Here is a 21,390-nt window from a genome sequence, read left to right as displayed (position 1 = left end):
CGATCCCGCAAAAGAGAGCTTCCTGCAAAAGAGAAGAATCATCTTGGGTAGCCTCATTAGACAAGTCTGGGGCTGCTACCTGGGATCTCCAGCCCTTATAAGAAAAGGCCAGAAGACTCTAGGAGACATCTGGAAGGAATCACAGGAGATCCCGGAGGGCAGTGGTTCCTCCAAGAAAAGAAAAAAACCTCAACGGTAGCTTCCTTGGAGGAGTCTGGGGCTTCTGACACCTTAGGTAGTTAAAGCAGAGGACAGAAGACTCTGGGAGATGCCTGGGAGGAGTCTCAGGTGGCTGTCAGAGCTGAGAAATTTCTCTACAGGAGAACAAAAATGTCTCGAGCTACTTACTTGGAGGAGTCTGGGGAAGGTAGCTGGGATCTCCGGTCCTGAACGCAGAGGTCAAAACATTCTGGGAGACGCCTGGGAGGAGTCTTGCGTTGATCCCGCAGAAAAGAGCTTCCTGCAAAAGAGAAGAATCATCTTGGGTAGCCTCATTAGACAAGTCTGGGGCTGCTACCTGGGATCTCCAGCCCTTATAAGAAAAGGCCAGAAGACTCTAGGAGACGTCTGGAAAGAATCACAGGGGATCCCGGAGGGCAGCGGTTCCTCCAAAAAAGAAAAAAACCTCAACGGTAGCTTCCTTGGAGGAGTCTGGGGCTTCTGACACCTTAGGTAGTTAAAGCAGAGGACAGAAGACTCTGGGAGATGCCTGGGAGGAGTCTCAGGTGGCTGTCAGAGCTGAGAAATTTCTCTACAGGACAACAAAAATGTCTCGAGCTACTTACTTGGAGGAGTCTGGGGAAGGTAGCTGGGATCTCCGGTCCTGAACGCAGAGGTCAAAACATTCTGGGAGACGCCTGGGAGGAGTCTTGCGTTGATCCCGCAGAAAAGAGCTTCCTGCAAAAGAGAAGAATCATCTTGGGTAGCCTCATTAGACAAGTCTGGGGCTGCTACCTGGGATCTCCAGCCCTTATAAGAAAAGGCCAGAAGACTCTAGGAGACGTCTGGAAGGAATCACAGGGGATCCCGGAGGGCAGCGGTTCCTCCAAAAAAGAAAAAAACCTCAACGGTAGCTTCCTTGGAGGAGTCTGGGGCTTCTGACACCTTAGGTAGTTAAAGCAGAGGACAGAAGACTCTGGGAGATGCCTGGGAGGAGTCTCAGGTGGCTGTCAGAGCTGAGAAATTTCTCTACAGGACAACAAAAATGTCTCGAGCTACTTACTTGGAGGAGTCTGGGGAAGGTAGCTGGGATCTCCGGTCCCGAACGCGGAGGTCAAAACATTCTGGGAGACGCCTGGGAGGAGTCTTGCGTCGATCCCGCAAAAGAGAGCTTCCTGCAAAAGAGAAGAATCATCTAGGGTAGCCTCATTAGACAAGTCTGGGGCTGCTACCTGGGATCTCCAGCCCTTATAAGAAAAGGCCAGAAGACTCTAGGAGACATCTGGAAGGAATCACAGGAGATCCCGGAGGGCAGTGGTTCCTCCAAGAAAAGAAAAAAACCTCAACGGTAGCTTCCTTGGAGGAGTCTGGGGCTTCTGACACCTTAGGTAGTTAAAGCAGAGGACAGAAGACTCTGGGAGATGCCTGGGAGGAGTCTCAGGTGGCTGTCAGAGCTGAGAAATTTCTCTACAGGAGAACAAAAATGTCTCGAGCTACTTACTTGGAGGAGTCTGGGGAAGGTAGCTGGGATCTCCGGTCCTGAACGCAGAGGTCAAAACATTCTGGGAGACGCCTGGGAGGAGTCTTGCGTTGATCCCGCAGAAAAGAGCTTCCTGCAAAAGAGAAGAATCATCTTGGGTAGCCTCATTAGACAAGTCTGGGGCTGCTACCTGGGATCTCCAGCCCTTATAAGAAAAGGCCAGAAGACTCTAGGAGACGTCTGGAAAGAATCACAGGGGATCCCGGAGGGCAGCGGTTCCTCCAAAAAAGAAAAAAACCTCAACGGTAGCTTCCTTGGAGGAGTCTGGGGCTTCTGACACCTTAGGTAGTTAAAGCAGAGGACAGAAGACTCTGGGAGATGCCTGGGAGGAGTCTCAGGTGGCTGTCAGAGCTGAGAAATTTCTCTACAGGACAACAAAAATGTCTCGAGCTACTTACTTGGAGGAGTCTGGGGAAGGTAGCTGGGATCTCCGGTCCTGAACGCAGAGGTCAAAACATTCTGGGAGATGCCTGGGAGGAGTCTTGCGTTGATCCCGCAGAAAAGAGCTTCCTGCAAAAGAGAAGAATCATCTAGGGTAGCCTCATTAGACAAGTCTGGGGCTGCTACCTGGGATCTCTAGCCCTTATAAGAAAAGGCCAGAAGACTCTAGGAGACGTCTGGAAGGAATCACAGGGGATCCCGGAGGGCAGCGGTTCCTCCAAAAAAGAAAAAAACCTCAACGGTAGCTTCCTTGGAGGAGTCTGGGGCTTCTGACACCTTAGGTAGTTAAAGCAGAGGACAGAAGACTCTGGGAGATGCCTGGGAGGAGTCTCAGGTGGCTGTCAGAGCTGAGAAATTTCTCCACAGGAGAACAAAAATGTCTCGAGCTACTTACTTGGAGGAGTCTGGGGAAGGTAGCTGGGATCTCCGGTCCTGAACGCAGAGGTCAAAACATTCTGGGAGACGCCTGGGAGGAGTCTTGCGTTGATCCCGCAGAAAAGAGCTTCCTGCAAAAGAGAAGAATCATCTTGGGTAGCCTCATTAGACAAGTCTGGGGCTGCTACCTGGGATCTCCAGCCCTTATAAGAAAAGGCCAGAAGACTCTAGGAGACGTCTGGAAGGAATCACAGGGGATCCCGGAGGGCAGCGGTTCCTCCAAAAAAGAAAAAAACCTCAACGGTAGCTTCCTTGGAGGAGTCTGGGGCTTCTACCTGACCCCTTAGGTAGGTAAAGCAGAGGACAGAAGACTCTGGGAGATGCCTGGGAGGAGTCTCAGGTGGCTGTCGGAGTTGAGAGATTTCTCTACAGGACAACAAAAATGTCTCGAGCTACTTACTTGGAGGAGTCTGGGGAAGGTAGCTGGGATCTCCGGTCCCGAACGCGGAGGTCAAAACATTCTGGGAGACGCCTGGGAGGAGTCTTGCGTCGATCCCGCAAAAGAGAGCTTCCTGCAAAAGAGAAGAATCATCTTGGGTAGCCTCATTAGACAAGTCTGGGGCTGCTACCTGGGATCTCCAGCCCTTATAAGAAAAGGCCAGAAGACTCTAGGAGACGTCTGGAAGGAATCACAGGGGATCCCGGAGGGCAGCGGTTCCTCCAAAAAAGAAAAAAACCTCAACGGTAGCTTCCTTGGAGGAGTCTGGGGCTTCTACCTGACCCCTTAGGTAGGTAAAGCAGAGGACAGAAGACTCTGGGAGATGCCTGGGAGGAGTCTCAGGTGGCTGTCGGAGTTGAGAGATTTCTCTACAGGAGAACAAAAATGTCTCGAGCTACTTACTTGGAGGAGTCTGGGGAAGGTAGCTGGGATCTCCGGTCCCGAACGCGGAGGTCAAAACATTCTGGGAGACGCCTGGGAGGAGTCTTGCGTCGATCCCGCAAAAGAGAGCTTCCTGCAAAAGAGAAGAATCATCTAGGGTAGCCTCATTAGACAAGTCTGGGGCTGCTACCTGGGATCTCTAGCCCTTATAAGAAAAGGCCAGAAGACTCTAGGAGACATCTGGAAGGAATCACAGGAGATCCCGGAGGGCAGTGGTTCCTCCAAGAAAAGAAAAAAACCTCAACGGTAGCTTCCTTGGAGGAGTCTGGGGCTTCTGACACCTTAGGTAGTTAAAGCAGAGGACAGAAGACTCTGGGAGATGCCTGGGAGGAGTCTCAGGTGGCTGTCAGAGCTGAGAAATTTCTCCACAGGAGAACAAAAATGTCTCGAGCTACTTACTTGGAGGAGTCTGGGGAAGGTAGCTGGGATCTCCGGTCCTGAACGCAGAGGTCAAAACATTCTGGGAGACGCCTGGGAGGAGTCTTGCGTTGATCCCGCAGAAAAGAGCTTCCTGCAAAAGAGAAGAATCATCTTGGGTAGCCTCATTAGACAAGTCTGGGGCTGCTACCTGGGATCTCCAGCCCTTATAAGAAAAGGCCAGAAGACTCTAGGAGACGTCTGGAAAGAATCACAGGGGATCCCGGAGGGCAGCGGTTCCTCCAAAAAGAAAAAAACCTCAACGGTAGCTTCCTTGGAGGAGTCTGGGGCTTCTGACACCTTAGGTAGTTAAAGCAGAGGACAGAAGACTCTGGGAGATGCCTGGGAGGAGTCTCAGGTGGCTGTCAGAGCTGAGAAATTTCTCTACAGGACAACAAAAATGTCTCGAGCTACTTACTTGGAGGAGTCTGGGGAAGGTAGCTGGGATCTCCGGTCCTGAACGCAGAGGTCAAAACATTCTGGGAGACGCCTGGGAGGAGTCTTGCGTTGATCCCGCAGAAAAGAGCTTCCTGCAAAAGAGAAGAATCATCTAGGGTAGCCTCATTAGACAAGTCTGGGGCTGCTACCTGGGATCTCTAGCCCTTATAAGAAAAGGCCAGAAGACTCTAGGAGACGTCTGGAAGGAATCACAGGGGATCCCGGAGGGCAGCGGTTCCTCCAAAAAAGAAAAAAACCTCAACGGTAGCTTCCTTGGAGGAGTCTGGGGCTTCTGACACCTTAGGTAGTTAAAGCAGAGGACAGAAGACTCTGGGAGATGCCTGGGAGGAGTCTCAGGTGGCTGTCAGAGCTGAGAAATTTCTCTACAGGACAACAAAAATGTCTCGAGCTACTTACTTGGAGGAGTCTGGGGAAGGTAGCTGGGATCTCCGGTCCCGAACGCGGAGGTCAAAACATTCTGGGAGACGCCTGGGAGGAGTCTTGCGTCGATCCCGCAAAAGAGAGCTTCCTGCAAAAGAGAAGAATCATCTAGGGTAGCCTCATTAGACAAGTCTGGGGCTGCTACCTGGGATCTCCAGCCCTTATAAGAAAAGGCCAGAAGACTCTAGGAGACATCTGGAAGGAATCACAGGAGATCCCGGAGGGCAGTGGTTCCTCCAAGAAAAGAAAAAAACCTCAACGGTAGCTTCCTTGGAGGAGTCTGGGGCTTCTGACACCTTAGGTAGTTAAAGCAGAGGACAGAAGACTCTGGGAGATGCCTGGGAGGAGTCTCAGGTGGCTGTCAGAGCTGAGAAATTTCTCCACAGGAGAACAAAAATGTCTCGAGCTACTTACTTGGAGGAGTCTGGGGAAGGTAGCTGGGATCTCCGGTCCTGAACGCAGAGGTCAAAACATTCTGGGAGACGCCTGGGAGGAGTCTTGCGTTGATCCCGCAGAAAAGAGCTTCCTGCAAAAGAGAAGAATCATCTTGGGTAGCCTCATTAGACAAGTCTGGGGCTGCTACCTGGGATCTCCAGCCCTTATAAGAAAAGGCCAGAAGACTCTAGGAGACGTCTGGAAAGAATCACAGGGGATCCCGGAGGGCAGCGGTTCCTCCAAAAAAGAAAAAAACCTCAACGGTAGCTTCCTTGGAGGAGTCTGGGGCTTCTGACACCTTAGGTAGTTAAAGCAGAGGACAGAAGACTCTGGGAGATGCCTGGGAGGAGTCTCAGGTGGCTGTCAGAGCTGAGAAATTTCTCTACAGGACAACAAAAATGTCTCGAGCTACTTACTTGGAGGAGTCTGGGGAAGGTAGCTGGGATCTCCGGTCCTGAACGCAGAGGTCAAAACATTCTGGGAGACGCCTGGGAGGAGTCTTGCGTTGATCCCGCAGAAAAGAGCTTCCTGCAAAACAGAAGAATCATCTAGGGTAGCCTCATTAGACAAGTCTGGGGCTGCTACCTGGGATCTCTAGCCCTTATAAGAAAAGGCCAGAAGACTCTAGGAGACGTCTGGAAGGAATCACAGGGGATCCCGGAGGGCAGCGGTTCCTCCAAAAAAGAAAAAAACCTCAACGGTAGCTTCCTTGGAGGAGTCTGGGGCTTCTGACACCTTAGGTAGTTAAAGCAGAGGACAGAAGACTCTGGGAGATGCCTGGGAGGAGTCTCAGGTGGCTGTCAGAGCTGAGAAATTTCTCTACAGGACAACAAAAATGTCTCGAGCTACTTACTTGGAGGAGTCTGGGGAAGGTAGCTGGGATCTCCGGTCCTGAACGCAGAGGTCAAAACATTCTGGGAGACGCCTGGGAGGAGTCTTGCGTTGATCCCGCAGAAAAGAGCTTCCTGCAAAAGAGAAGAATCATCTAGGGTAGCCTCATTAGACAAGTCTGGGGCTGCTACCTGGGATCTCCAGCCCTTATAAGAAAAGGCCAGAAGACTCTAGGAGACGTCTGGAAGGAATCACAGGGGATCCCGGAGGGCAGCGGTTCCTCCAAAAAAGAAAAAAACCTCAACGGTAGCTTCCTTGGAGGAGTCTGGGGCTTCTGACACCTTAGGTAGTTAAAGCAGAGGACAGAAGACTCTGGGAGATGCCTGGGAGGAGTCTCAGGTGGCTGTCGGAGTTGAGAGATTTCTCTACAGGAGAACAAAAATGTCTCGAGCTACTTACTTGGAGGAGTCTGGGGAAGGTAGCTGGGATCTCCGGTCCCGAACGCGGAGGTCAAAACATTCTGGGAGACGCCTGGGAGGAGTCTTGCGTCGATCCCGCAAAAGAGAGCTTCCTGCAAAAGAGAAGAATCATCTAGGGTAGCCTCATTAGACAAGTCTGGGGCTGCTACCTGGGATCTCTAGCCCTTATAAGAAAAGGCCAGAAGACTCTAGGAGACATCTGGAAGGAATCACAGGAGATCCCGGAGGGCAGTGGTTCCTCCAAGAAAAGAAAAAAACCTCAACGGTAGCTTCCTTGGAGGAGTCTGGGGCTTCTGACACCTTAGGTAGTTAAAGCAGAGGACAGAAGACTCTGGGAGATGCCTGGGAGGAGTCTCAGGTGGCTGTCAGAGCTGAGAAATTTCTCCACAGGAGAACAAAAATGTCTCGAGCTACTTACTTGGAGGAGTCTGGGGAAGGTAGCTGGGATCTCCGGTCCTGAACGCAGAGGTCAAAACATTCTGGGAGACGCCTGGGAGGAGTCTTGCGTTGATCCCGCAGAAAAGAGCTTCCTGCAAAAGAGAAGAATCATCTTGGGTAGCCTCATTAGACAAGTCTGGGGCTGCTACCTGGGATCTCCAGCCCTTATAAGAAAAGGCCAGAAGACTCTAGGAGACGTCTGGAAAGAATCACAGGGGATCCCGGAGGGCAGCGGTTCCTCCAAAAAGAAAAAAACCTCAACGGTAGCTTCCTTGGAGGAGTCTGGGGCTTCTGACACCTTAGGTAGTTAAAGCAGAGGACAGAAGACTCTGGGAGATGCCTGGGAGGAGTCTCAGGTGGCTGTCAGAGCTGAGAAATTTCTCTACAGGACAACAAAAATGTCTCGAGCTACTTACTTGGAGGAGTCTGGGGAAGGTAGCTGGGATCTCCGGTCCTGAACGCAGAGGTCAAAACATTCTGGGAGACGCCTGGGAGGAGTCTTGCGTTGATCCCGCAGAAAAGAGCTTCCTGCAAAAGAGAAGAATCATCTAGGGTAGCCTCATTAGACAAGTCTGGGGCTGCTACCTGGGATCTCTAGCCCTTATAAGAAAAGGCCAGAAGACTCTAGGAGACGTCTGGAAGGAATCACAGGGGATCCCGGAGGGCAGCGGTTCCTCCAAAAAAGAAAAAAACCTCAACGGTAGCTTCCTTGGAGGAGTCTGGGGCTTCTGACACCTTAGGTAGTTAAAGCAGAGGACAGAAGACTCTGGGAGATGCCTGGGAGGAGTCTCAGGTGGCTGTCAGAGCTGAGAAATTTCTCTACAGGACAACAAAAATGTCTCGAGCTACTTACTTGGAGGAGTCTGGGGAAGGTAGCTGGGATCTCCGGTCCCGAACGCGGAGGTCAAAACATTCTGGGAGACGCCTGGGAGGAGTCTTGCGTCGATCCCGCAAAAGAGAGCTTCCTGCAAAAGAGAAGAATCATCTAGGGTAGCCTCATTAGACAAGTCTGGGGCTGCTACCTGGGATCTCCAGCCCTTATAAGAAAAGGCCAGAAGACTCTAGGAGACATCTGGAAGGAATCACAGGAGATCCCGGAGGGCAGTGGTTCCTCCAAGAAAAGAAAAAAACCTCAACGGTAGCTTCCTTGGAGGAGTCTGGGGCTTCTGACACCTTAGGTAGTTAAAGCAGAGGACAGAAGACTCTGGGAGATGCCTGGGAGGAGTCTCAGGTGGCTGTCAGAGCTGAGAAATTTCTCCACAGGAGAACAAAAATGTCTCGAGCTACTTACTTGGAGGAGTCTGGGGAAGGTAGCTGGGATCTCCGGTCCTGAACGCAGAGGTCAAAACATTCTGGGAGACGCCTGGGAGGAGTCTTGCGTTGATCCCGCAGAAAAGAGCTTCCTGCAAAAGAGAAGAATCATCTTGGGTAGCCTCATTAGACAAGTCTGGGGCTGCTACCTGGGATCTCCAGCCCTTATAAGAAAAGGCCAGAAGACTCTAGGAGACGTCTGGAAAGAATCACAGGGGATCCCGGAGGGCAGCGGTTCCTCCAAAAAAGAAAAAAACCTCAACGGTAGCTTCCTTGGAGGAGTCTGGGGCTTCTGACACCTTAGGTAGTTAAAGCAGAGGACAGAAGACTCTGGGAGATGCCTGGGAGGAGTCTCAGGTGGCTGTCAGAGCTGAGAAATTTCTCTACAGGACAACAAAAATGTCTCGAGCTACTTACTTGGAGGAGTCTGGGGAAGGTAGCTGGGATCTCCGGTCCTGAACGCAGAGGTCAAAACATTCTGGGAGACGCCTGGGAGGAGTCTTGCGTTGATCCCGCAGAAAAGAGCTTCCTGCAAAACAGAAGAATCATCTAGGGTAGCCTCATTAGACAAGTCTGGGGCTGCTACCTGGGATCTCTAGCCCTTATAAGAAAAGGCCAGAAGACTCTAGGAGACGTCTGGAAGGAATCACAGGGGATCCCGGAGGGCAGCGGTTCCTCCAAAAAAGAAAAAAACCTCAACGGTAGCTTCCTTGGAGGAGTCTGGGGCTTCTGACACCTTAGGTAGTTAAAGCAGAGGACAGAAGACTCTGGGAGATGCCTGGGAGGAGTCTCAGGTGGCTGTCAGAGCTGAGAAATTTCTCTACAGGACAACAAAAATGTCTCGAGCTACTTACTTGGAGGAGTCTGGGGAAGGTAGCTGGGATCTCCGGTCCTGAACGCAGAGGTCAAAACATTCTGGGAGACGCCTGGGAGGAGTCTTGCGTTGATCCCGCAGAAAAGAGCTTCCTGCAAAAGAGAAGAATCATCTAGGGTAGCCTCATTAGACAAGTCTGGGGCTGCTACCTGGGATCTCCAGCCCTTATAAGAAAAGGCCAGAAGACTCTAGGAGACGTCTGGAAGGAATCACAGGGGATCCCGGAGGGCAGCGGTTCCTCCAAAAAAGAAAAAAACCTCAACGGTAGCTTCCTTGGAGGAGTCTGGGGCTTCTGACACCTTAGGTAGTTAAAGCAGAGGACAGAAGACTCTGGGAGATGCCTGGGAGGAGTCTCAGGTGGCTGTCAGAGCTGAGAAATTTCTCTACAGGAGAACAAAAATGTCTCGAGCTACTTACTTGGAGGAGTCTGGGGAAGGTAGCTGGGATCTCCGGTCCCGAACGCGGAGGTCAAAACATTCTGGGAGACGCCTGGGAGGAGTCTTGCGTCGATCCCGCAAAAGAGAGCTTCCTGCAAAAGAGAAGAATCATCTAGGGTAGCCTCATTAGACAAGTCTGGGGCTGCTACCTGGGATCTCCAGCCCTTATAAGAAAAGGCCAGAAGACTCTAGGAGACATCTGGAAGGAATCACAGGAGATCCCGGAGGGCAGCGGTTCCTCCAAAAAAAAAAAAAACCTCAACGGTAGCTTCCTTGGAGGAGTCTGGGGCTTCTGACACCTTAGGTAGTTAAAGCAGAGGACAGGAGACTCTGGGAGATGCCTGGGAGGAGTCTCAGGTGGCTGTCAGAGCTGAGAGATTTCTCTACAGGAGAACAAAAATGTCTCGAACTACTTACTTGGAGGAGTCTGGGGCAGGTAGCTGGGATCTCCGGTCCTGAACGCAGAGGTCAAAACATTCTGGGAGACGCCTGGGAGGAGTCTTGCGTTGATCCCGCAGAAAAGAGCTTCCTGCAAAAGAGAAGAATCATCTTGGGTAGCCTCATTAGACAAGTCTGGGGCTGCTACCTGGGATCTCCAGCCCTTATAAGAAAAGGCCAGAAGACTCTAGGAGACGTCTGGAAGGAATCACAGGGGATCCCGGAGGGCAGCGGTTCCTCCAAAAAAGAAAAAAAACTCAACGGTAGCTTCCTTGGAGGAGTCTGGGGCTTCTGACACCTTAGGTAGTTAAAGCAGAGGACAGAAGACTCTGGGAGATGCCTGGGAGGAGTCTCAGGTGGCTGTCAGAGCTGAGAAATTTCTCTACAGGACAACAAAAATGTCTCGAGCTACTTACTTGGAGGAGCCTGGGGAAGGTAGCTGGGATCTCCGGTCCTGAACGCAGAGGTCAAAACATTCTGGGAGACGCCTGGGAGGAGTCTTGCGTTGATCCCGCAGAAAAGAGCTTCCTGCAAAAGAGAAGAATCATCTTGGGTAGCCTCATTAGACAAGTCTGGGGCTGCTACCTGGGATCTCCAGCCCTTATAAGAAAAGGCCAGAAGACTCTAGGAGACGTCTGGAAGGAATCACAGGGGATCCCGGAGGGCAGCGGTTCCTCCAAAAAAGAAAAAAACCTCAAAGGTAGCTTCCTTGGAGGAGTCTGGGGCTTCTACCTGACCCCTTAGGTAGGTAAAGCAGAGGACAGAAGACTCTGGGAGATGCCTGGGAGGAGTCTCAGGTGGCTGTCGGAGTTGAGAGATTTCTCTACAGGACAACAAAAATGTCTCGAGCTACTTACTTGGAGGAGTCTGGGGAAGGTAGCTGGGATCTCCGGTCCCGAACGCGGAGGTCAAAACATTCTGGGAGACGCCTGGGAGGAGTCTTGCGTCGATCCCGCAAAAGAGAGCTTCCTGCAAAAGAGAAGAATCATCTAGGGTAGCCTCATTAGACAAGTCTGGGGCTGCTACCTGGGATCTCCAGCCCTTATAAGAAAAGGCCAGAAGACTCTAGGAGACATCTGGAAGGAATCACAGGAGATCCCGGAGGGCAGCGGTTCCTCCAAAAAAAAAAAAAACCTCAACGGTAGCTTCCTTGGAGGAGTCTGGGGCTTCTGACACCTTAGGTAGTTAAAGCAGAGGACAGGAGATACTGGGAGATGCCTGGGAGGAGTCTCAGGTGGCTGTCAGAGCTGAGAGATTTCTCTACAGGAGAACAAAAATGTCTCGAACTACTTACTTGGAGGAGTCTGGGGCAGGTAGATGGGATCTCCGGTCCTGAACGCAGAGGTCAAAACATTCTGGGAGACGCCTGGGAGGAGTCTTGCGTTGATCCCGCAGAAAAGAGCTTCCTGCAAAAGAGAAGAATCATCTTGGGTAGCCTCATTAGACAAGTCTGGGGCTGCTACCTGGGATCTCCAGCCCTTATAAGAAAAGGCCAGAAGACTCTAGGAGACGTCTGGAAGGAATCACAGGGGATCCCGGAGGGCAGCGGTTCCTCCAAAAAAGAAAAAAACCTCAACGGTAGCTTCCTTGGAGGAGTCTGGGGCTTCTACCTGACCCCTTAGGTAGGTAAAGCAGAGGACAGAAGACTCTGGGAGATGCCTGGGAGGAGTCTCAGGTGGCTGTCGGAGTTGAGAGATTTCTCTACAGGACAACAAAAATGTCTCGAGCTACTTACTTGGAGGAGTCTGGGGAAGGTAGCTGGGATCTCCGGTCCCGAACGCGGAGGTCAAAACATTCTGGGAGACGCCTGGGAGGAGTCTTGCGTTGATCCCGCAGAAAAGAGCTTCCTGCAAAAGAGAAGAATCATCTTGGGTAGCCTCATTAGACAAGTCTGGGGCTGCTACCTGGGATCTCCAGCCCTTATAAGAAAAGGCCAGAAGACTCTAGGAGACGTCTGGAAAGAATCACAGGGGATCCCGGAGGGCAGCGGTTCCTCCAAAAAAGAAAAAAACCTCAACGGTAGCTTCCTTGGAGGAGTCTGGGGCTTCTGACACCTTAGGTAGTTAAAGCAGAGGACAGAAGACTCTGGGAGATGCCTGGGAGGAGTCTCAGGTGGCTGTCAGAGCTGAGAAATTTCTCTACAGGAGAACAAAAATGTCTCGAGCTACTTACTTGGAGGAGTCTGGGGAAGGTAGCTGGGATCTCCGGTCCTGAACGCAGAGGTCAAAACATTCTGGGAGACGCCTGGGAGGAGTCTTGCGTTGATCCCGCAGAAAAGAGCTTCCTGCAAAAGAGAAGAATCATCTTGGGTAGCCTCATTAGACAAGTCTGGGGCTGCTACCTGGGATCTCCAGCCCTTATAAGAAAAGGCCAGAAGACTCTAGGAGACGTCTGGAAGGAATCACAGGAGATCCCGGAGGGCAGCGGTTCCTCCAAGAAAAGAAAAAAAACTCAACGGTAGCTTCCTTGGAGGAGTCTGGGGCTTCTGACACCTTAGGTAGTTAAAGCAGAGGACAGAAGACTCTGGGAGATGCCTGGGAGGAGTCTCAGGTGGCTGTCAGAGCTGAGAAATTTCTCTACAGGACAACAAAAATGTCTCGAGCTACTTACTTGGAGGAGTCTGGGGCAGGTAGATGGGATCTCCGGTCCTGAACGCAGAGGTCAAAACATTCTGGGAGACGCCTGGGAGGAGTCTTGCGTTGATCCCGCAGAAAAGAGCTTCCTGCAAAAGAGAAGAATCATCTTGGGTAGCCTCATTAGACAAGTCTGGGGCTGCTACCTGGGATCTCCAGCCCTTATAAGAAAAGGCCAGAAGACTCTAGGAGACGTCTGGAAGGAATCACAGGAGATCCCGGAGGGCAGCGGTTCCTCCAAGAAAAGAAAAAAAACTCAACGGTAGCTTCCTTGGAGGAGTCTGGGGCTTCTGACACCTTAGGTAGTTAAAGCAGAGGACAGAAGACTCTGGGAGATGCCTGGGAGGAGTCTCAGGTGGCTGTCAGAGCTGAGAAATTTCTCTACAGGACAACAAAAATGTCTCGAGCTACTTACTTGGAGGAGTCTGGGGCAGGTAGATGGGATCTCCGGTCCTGAACGCAGAGGTCAAAACATTCTGGGAGACGCCTGGGAGGAGTCTTGCGTTGATCCCGCAGAAAAGAGCTTCCTGCAAAAGAGAAGAATCATCTTGGGTAGCCTCATTAGACAAGTCTGGGGCTGCTACCTGGGATCTCCAGCCCTTATAAGAAAAGGCCAGAAGACTCTAGGAGACGTCTGGAAGGAATCACAGGGGATCCCGGAGGGCAGCGGTTCCTCCAAAAAAGAAAAAAACCTCAACGGTAGCTTCCTTGGAGGAGTCTGGGGCTTCTGACACCTTAGGTAGTTAAAGCAGAGGACAGAAGACTCTGGGAGATGCCTGGGAGGAGTCTCAGGTGGCTGTCAGAGCTGAGAAATTTCTCTACAGGAGAACAAAAATGTCTCGAGCTACTTACTTGGAGGAGTCTGGGGAAGGTAGCTGGGATCTCCGGTCCTGAACACAGAGGTCAAGACATTCTGGGAGACGCCTGGGAGGAGTCTTGCGTTGATCCCGCAGAAAAGAGCTTCCTGCAAAAGAGAAGAATCATCTTGGGTAGCCTCATTAGACAAGTCTGGGGCTGCTACCTGGGATCTCCAGCCCTTATAAGAAAAGGCCAGAAGACTCTAGGAGACGTCTGGAAGGAATCACAGGGGATCCCGGAGGGCAGCGGTTCCTCCAAAAAAGAAAAAAACCTCAACGGTAGCTTCCTTGGAGGAGTCTGGGGCTTCTACCTGACCCCTTAGGTAGGTAAAGCAGAGGACAGAAGACTCTGGGAGATGCCTGGGAGGAGTCTCAGGTGGCTGTCGGAGTTGAGAGATTTCTCTACAGGACAACAAAAATGTCTCGAGCTACTTACTTGGAGGAGTCTGGGGAAGGTAGCTGGGATCTCCGGTCCCGAACGCGGAGGTCAAAACATTCTGGGAGACGCCTGGGAGGAGTCTTGCGTCGATCCCGCAAAAGAGAGCTTCCTGCAAAAGAGAAGAATCATCTAGGGTAGCCTCATTAGACAAGTCTGGGGCTGCTACCTGGGATCTCCAGCCCTTATAAGAAAAGGCCAGAAGACTCTAGGAGACATCTGGAAGGAATCACAGGAGATCCCGGAGGGCAGCGGTTCCTCCAAAAAAGAAAAAAACCTCAACGGTAGCTTCCTTGGAGGAGTCTGGGGCTTCTGACACCTTAGGTAGTTAAAGCAGAGGACAGAAGACTCTGGGAGATGCCTGGGAGGAGTCTCAGGTGGCTGTCAGAGCTGAGAAATTTCTCTACAGGACAACAAAAATGTCTCGAGCTACTTACTTGGAGGAGTCTGGGGAAGGTAGCTGGGATCTCCGGTCCTGAACGCAGAGGTCAAAACATTCTGGGAGACGCCTGGGAGGAGTCTTGCGTTGATCCCGCAGAAAAGAGCTTCCTGCAAAAGAGAAGAATCATCTTGGGTAGCCTCATTAGACAAGTCTGGGGCTGCTACCTGGGATCTCCAGCCCTTATAAGAAAAGGCCAGAAGACTCTAGGAGACGTCTGGAAGGAATCACAGGGGATCCCGGAGGGCAGCGGTTCCTCCAAAAAAGAAAAAAACCTCAACGGTAGCTTCCTTGGAGGAGTCTGGGGCTTCTGACACCTTAGGTAGTTAAAGCAGAGGACAGAAGACTCTGGGAGATGCCTGGGAGGAGTCTCAGGTGGCTGTCAGAGCTGAGAAATTTCTCTACAGGAGAACAAAAATGTCTCGAGCTACTTACTTGGAGGAGTCTGGGGAAGGTAGCTGGGATCTCCGGTCCCGAACGCGGAGGTCAAAACATTCTGGGAGACGCCTGGGAGGAGTCTTGCGTCGATCCCGCAAAAGAGAGCTTCCTGCAAAAGAGAAGAATCATCTAGGGTAGCCTCATTAGACAAGTCTGGGGCTGCTACCTGGGATCTCCAGCCCTTATAAGAAAAGGCCAGAAGACTCTAGGAGACGTCTGGAAGGAATCACAGGAGATCCCGGAGGGCAGCGGTTCCTCCAAAAAAAAAAAAAAACTCAACGGTAGCTTCCTTGGAGGAGTCTGGGGCTTCTGACACCTTAGGTAGTTAAAGCAGAGGACAGGAGACTCTGGGAGATGCCTGGGAGGAGTCTCAGGTGGCTGTCAGAGCTGAGAGATTTCTCTACAGGAGAACAAAAATGTCTCGAACTACTTACTTGGAGGAGTCTGGGGCAGGTAGATGGGATCTCCGGTCCTGAACGCAGAGGTCAAAACATTCTGGGAGACGCCTGGGAGGAGTCTTGCGTTGATCCCGCAGAAAAGAGCTTCCTGCAAAAGAGAAGAATCATCTTGGGTAGCCTCATTAGACAAGTCTGGGGCTGCTACCTGGGATCTCCAGCCCTTATAAGAAAAGGCCAGAAGACTCTAGGAGACGTCTGGAAGGAATCACAGGGGATCCCGGAGGGCAGCGGTTCCTCCAAAAAAGAAAAAAAACTCAACGGTAGCTTCCTTGGAGGAGTCTGGGGCTTCTGACACCTTAGGTAGTTAAAGCAGAGGACAGAAGACTCTGGGAGATGCCTGGGAGGAGTCTCAGGTGGCTGTCAGAGCTGAGAAATTTCTCTACAGGACAACAAAAATGTCTCGAGCTACTTACTTGGAGGAGCCTGGGGAAGGTAGCTGGGATCTCCGGTCCTGAACGCAGAGGTCAAAACATTCTGGGAGACGCCTGGGAGGAGTCTTGCGTTGATCCCGCAGAAAAGAGCTTCCTGCAAAAGAGAAGAATCATCTTGGGTAGCCTCATTAGACAAGTCTGGGGCTGCTACCTGGGATCTCCAGCCCTTATAAGAAAAGGCCAGAAGACTCTAGGAGACGTCTGGAAGGAATCACAGGGGATCCCGGAGGGCAGCGGTTCCTCCAAAAAAGAAAAAAACCTCAAAGGTAGCTTCCTTGGAGGAGTCTGGGGCTTCTACCTGACCCCTTAGGTAGGTAAAGCAGAGGACAGAAGACTCTGGGAGATGCCTGGGAGGAGTCTCAGGTGGCTGTCGGAGTTGAGAGATTTCTCTACAGGACAACAAAAATGTCTCGAGCTACTTACTTGGAGGAGTCTGGGGAAGGTAGCTGGGATCTCCGGTCCCGAACGCGGAGGTCAAAACATTCTGGGAGACGCCTGGGAGGAGTCTTGCGTCGATCCCGCAAAAGAGAGCTTCCTGCAAAAGAGAAGAATCATCTAGGGTAGCCTCATTAGACAAGTCTGGGGCTGCTACCTGGGATCTCCAGCCCTTATAAGAAAAGGCCAGAAGACTCTAGGAGACATCTGGAAGGAATCACAGGAGATCCCGGAGGGCAGCGGTTCCTCCAAAAAAAAAAAAAACCTCAACGGTAGCTTCCTTGGAGGAGTCTGGGGCTTCTGACACCTTAGGTAGTTAAAGCAGAGGACAGGAGATACTGGGAGATGCCTGGGAGGAGTCTCAGGTGGCTGTCAGAGCTGAGAGATTTCTCTACAGGAGAACAAAAATGTCTCGAACTACTTACTTGGAGGAGTCTGGGGCAGGTAGATGGGATCTCCGGTCCTGAACGCAGAGGTCAAAACATTCTGGGAGACGCCTGGGAGGAGTCTTGCGTTGATCCCGCAGAAAAGAGCTTCCTGCAAAAGAGAAGAATCATCTTGGGTAGCCTCATTAGACAAGTCTGGGGCTGCTACCTGGGATCTCCAGCCCTTATAAGAAAAGGCCAGAAGACTCTAGGAGACGTCTGGAAGGAATCACAGGGGATCCCGGAGGGCAGCGGTTCCTCCAAAAAAGAAAAAAACCTCAACGGTAGCTTCCTTGGAGGAGTCTGGGGCTTCTACCTGACCCCTTAGGTAGGTAAAGCAGAGGACAGAAGACTCTGGGAGATGCCTGGGAGGAGTCTCAGGTGGCTGTCGGAGTTGAGAGATTTCTCTACAGGACAACAAAAATGTCTCGAGCTACTTACTTGGAGGAGTCTGGGGAAGGTAGCTGGGATCTCCGGTCCCGAACGCGGAGGTCAAAACATTCTGGGAGACGCCTGGGAGGAGTCTTGCGTTGATCCCGCAGAAAAGAGCTTCCTGCAAAAGAGAAGAATCATCTTGGGTAGCCTCATTAGACAAGTCTGGGGCTGCTACCTGGGATCTCTAGCCCTTATAAGAAAAGGCCAGAAGACTCTAGGAGACGTCTGGAAGGAATCACAGGGGATCCCGGAGGGCAGCGGTTCCTCCAAAAAAGAAAAAAACCTCAACGGTAGCTTCCTTGGAGGAGTCTGGGGCTTCTGACACCTTAGGTAGTTAAAGCAGAGGACAGAAGACTCTGGGAGATGCCTGGGAGGAGTCTCAGGTGGCTGTCAGAGCTGAGAAATTTCTCCACAGGAGAACAAAAATGTCTCGAGCTACTTACTTGGAGGAGTCTGGGGAAGGTAGCTGGGATCTCCGGTCCTGAACGCAGAGGTCAAAACATTCTGGGAGACGCCTGGGAGGAGTCTTGCGTTGATCCCGCAGAAAAGAGCTTCCTGCAAAAGAGAAGAATCATCTTGGGTAGCCTCATTAGACAAGTCTGGGGCTGCTACCTGGGATCTCCAGCCCTTATAAGAAAAGGCCAGAAGACTCTAGGAGACGTCTGGAAGGAATCACAGGGGATCCCGGAGGGCAGCGGTTCCTCCAAAAAAGAAAAAAACCTCAACGGTAGCTTCCTTGGAGGAGTCTGGGGCTTCTACCTGACCCCTTAGGTAGGTAAAGCAGAGGACAGAAGACTCTGGGAGATGCCTGGGAGGAGTCTCAGGTGGCTGTCGGAGTTGAGAGATTTCTCTACAGGACAACAAAAATGTCTCGAGCTACTTACTTGGAGGAGTCTGGGGAAGGTAGCTGGGATCTCCGGTCCCGAACGCGGAGGTCAAAACATTCTGGGAGACGCCTGGGAGGAGTCTTGCGTCGATCCCGCAAAAGAGAGCTTCCTGCAAAAGAGAAGAATCATCTTGGGTAGCCTCATTAGACAAGTCTGGGGCTGCTACCTGGGATCTCCAGCCCTTATAAGAAAAGGCCAGAAGACTCTAGGAGACGTCTGGAAGGAATCACAGGGGATCCCGGAGGGCAGCGGTTCCTCCAAAAAAGAAAAAAACCTCAACGGTAGCTTCCTTGGAGGAGTCTGGGGCTTCTACCTGACCCCTTAGGTAGGTAAAGCAGAGGACAGAAGACTCTGGGAGATGCCTGGGAGGAGTCTCAGGTGGCTGTCGGAGTTGAGAGATTTCTCTACAGGAGAACAAAAATGTCTCGAGCTACTTACTTGGAGGAGTCTGGGGAAGGTAGCTGGGATCTCCGGTCCCGAACGCGGAGGTCAAAACATTCTGGGAGACGCCTGGGAGGAGTCTTGCGTCGATCCCGCAAAAGAGAGCTTCCTGCAAAAGAGAAGAATCATCTAGGGTAGCCTCATTAGACAAGTCTGGGGCTGCTACCTGGGATCTCTAGCCCTTATAAGAAAAGGCCAGAAGACTCTAGGAGACATCTGGAAGGAATCACAGGAGATCCCGGAGGGCAGTGGTTCCTCCAAGAAAAGAAAAAAACCTCAACGGTAGCTTCCTTGGAGGAGTCTGGGGCTTCTGACACCTTAGGTAGTTAAAGCAGAGGACAGAAGACTCTGGGAGATGCCTGGGAGGAGTCTCAGGTGGCTGTCAGAGCTGAGAAATTTCTCCACAGGAGAACAAAAATGTCTCGAGCTACTTACTTGGAGGAGTCTGGGGAAGGTAGCTGGGATCTCCGGTCCTGAACGCAGAGGTCAAAACATTCTGGGAGACGCCTGGGAGGAGTCTTGCGTTGATCCCGCAGAAAAGAGCTTCCTGCAAAAGAGAAGAATCATCTTGGGTAGCCTCATTAGACAAGTCTGGGGCTGCTACCTGGGATCTCCAGCCCTTATAAGAAAAGGCCAGAAGACTCTAGGAGACGTCTGGAAAGAATCACAGGGGATCCCGGAGGGCAGCGGTTCCTCCAAAAAGAAAAAAACCTCAACGGTAGCTTCCTTGGAGGAGTCTGGGGCTTCTGACACCTTAGGTAGTTAAAGCAGAGGACAGAAGACTCTGGGAGATGCCTGGGAGGAGTCTCAGGTGGCTGTCAGAGCTGAGAAATTTCTCTACAGGACAACAAAAATGTCTCGAGCTACTTACTTGGAGGAGTCTGGGGAAGGTAGCTGGGATCTCCGGTCCTGAACGCAGAGGTCAAAACATTCTGGGAGACGCCTGGGAGGAGTCTTGCGTTGATCCCGCAGAAAAGAGCTTCCTGCAAAAGAGAAGAATCATCTAGGGTAGCCTCATTAGACAAGTCTGGGGCTGCTACCTGGGATCTCTAGCCCTTATAAGAAAAGGCCAGAAGACTCTAGGAGACGTCTGGAAGGAATCACAGGGGATCCCGGAGGGCAGCGGTTCCTCCAAAAAAGAAAAAAACCTCAACGGTAGCTTCCTTGGAGGAGTCTGGGGCTTCTGACACCTTAGGTAGTTAAAGCAGAGGACAGAAGACTCTGGGAGATGCCTGGGAGGAGTCTCAGGTGGCTGTCAGAGCTGAGAAATTTCTCTACAGGACAACAAAAATGTCTCGAGCTACTTACTTGGAGGAGTCTGGGGAAGGTAGCTGGGATCTCCGGTCCCGAACGCGGAGGTCAAAACATTCTGGGAGACGCCTGGGAGGAGTCTTGCGTCGATCCCGCAAAAGAGAGCTTCCTGCAAAAGAGAAGAATCATCTAGGGTAGCCTCATTAGACAAGTCTGGGGCTGCTACCTGGGATCTCCAGCCCTTATAAGAAAAGGCCAGAAGACTCTAGGAGACATCTGGAAGGAATCACAGGAGATCCCGGAGGGCAGTGGTTCCTCCAAGAAAAGAAAAAAACCTCAACGGTAGCTTCCTTGGAGGAGTCTGGGGCTTCTGACACCTTAGGTAGTTAAAGCAGAGGACAGAAGACTCTGGGAGATGCCTGGGAGGAGTCTCAGGTGGCTGTCAGAGCTGAGAAATTTCTCCACAGGAGAACAAAAATGTCTCGAGCTACTTACTTGGAGGAGTCTGGGGAAGGTAGCTGGGATCTCCGGTCCTGAACGCAGAGGTCAAAACATTCTGGGAGACGCCTGGGAGGAGTCTTGCGTTGATCCCGCAGAAAAGAGCTTCCTGCAAAAGAGAAGAATCATCTTGGGTAGCCTCATTAGACAAGTCTGGGGCTGCTACCTGGGATCTCCAGCCCTTATAAGAAAAGGCCAGAAGACTCTAGGAGACGTCTGGAAAGAATCACAGGGGATCCCGGAGGGCAGCGGTTCCTCCAAAAAAGAAAAAAACCTCAACGGTAGCTTCCTTGGAGGAGTCTGGGGCTTCTGACACCTTAGGTAGTTAAAGCAGAGGACAGAAGACTCTGGGAGATGCCTGGGAGGAGTCTCAGGTGGCTGTCAGAGCTGAGAAATTTCTCTACAGGACAACAAAAATGTCTCGAGCTACTTACTTGGAGGAGTCTGGGGAAGGTAGCTGGGATCTCCGGTCCTGAACGCAGAGGTCAAAACATTCTGGGAGACGCCTGGGAGGAGTCTTGCGTTGATCCCGCAGAAAAGAGCTTCCTGCAAAACAGAAGAATCATCTAGGGTAGCCTCATTAGACAAGTCTGGGGCTGCTACCTGGGATCTCTAGCCCTTATAAGAAAAGGCCAGAAGACTCTAGGAGACGTCTGGAAGGAATCACAGGGGATCCCGGAGGGCAGCGGTTCCTCCAAAAAAGAAAAAAACCTCAACGGTAGCTTCCTTGGAGGAGTCTGGGGCTTCTGACACCTTAGGTAGTTAAAGCAGAGGACAGAAGACTCTGGGAGATGCCTGGGAGGAGTCTCAGGTGGCTGTCAGAGCTGAGAAATTTCTCTACAGGACAACAAAAATGTCTCGAGCTACTTACTTGGAGGAGTCTGGGGAAGGTAGCTGGGATCTCCGGTCCTGAACGCAGAGGTCAAAACATTCTGGGAGACGCCTGGGAGGAGTCTTGCGTTGATCCCGCAGAAAAGAGCTTCCTGCAAAAGAGAAGAATCATCTAGGGTAGCCTCATTAGACAAGTCTGGGGCTGCTACCTGGGATCTCCAGCCCTTATAAGAAAAGGCCAGAAGACTCTAGGAGACGTCTGGAAGGAATCACAGGGGATCCCGGAGGGCAGCGGTTCCTCCAAAAAAGAAAAAAACCTCAACGGTAGCTTCCTTGGAGGAGTCTGGGGCTTCTGACACCTTAGGTAGTTAAAGCAGAGGACAGAAGACTCTGGGAGATGCCTGGGAGGAGTCTCAGGTGGCTGTCAGAGCTGAGAAATTTCTCTACAGGAGAACAAAAATGTCTCGAGCTACTTACTTGGAGGAGTCTGGGGAAGGTAGC

Source organism: Accipiter gentilis, unplaced genomic scaffold (assembly GCF_929443795.1).
Source record: "Accipiter gentilis unplaced genomic scaffold, bAccGen1.1, whole genome shotgun sequence".
In the NCBI taxonomy this organism is placed as follows: Eukaryota; Metazoa; Chordata; class Aves; order Accipitriformes; family Accipitridae; genus Astur; species Astur gentilis.
The sequence above is the reverse complement of the archived record's forward strand: the minus strand, read 5'-3'. Positions refer to the sequence as shown.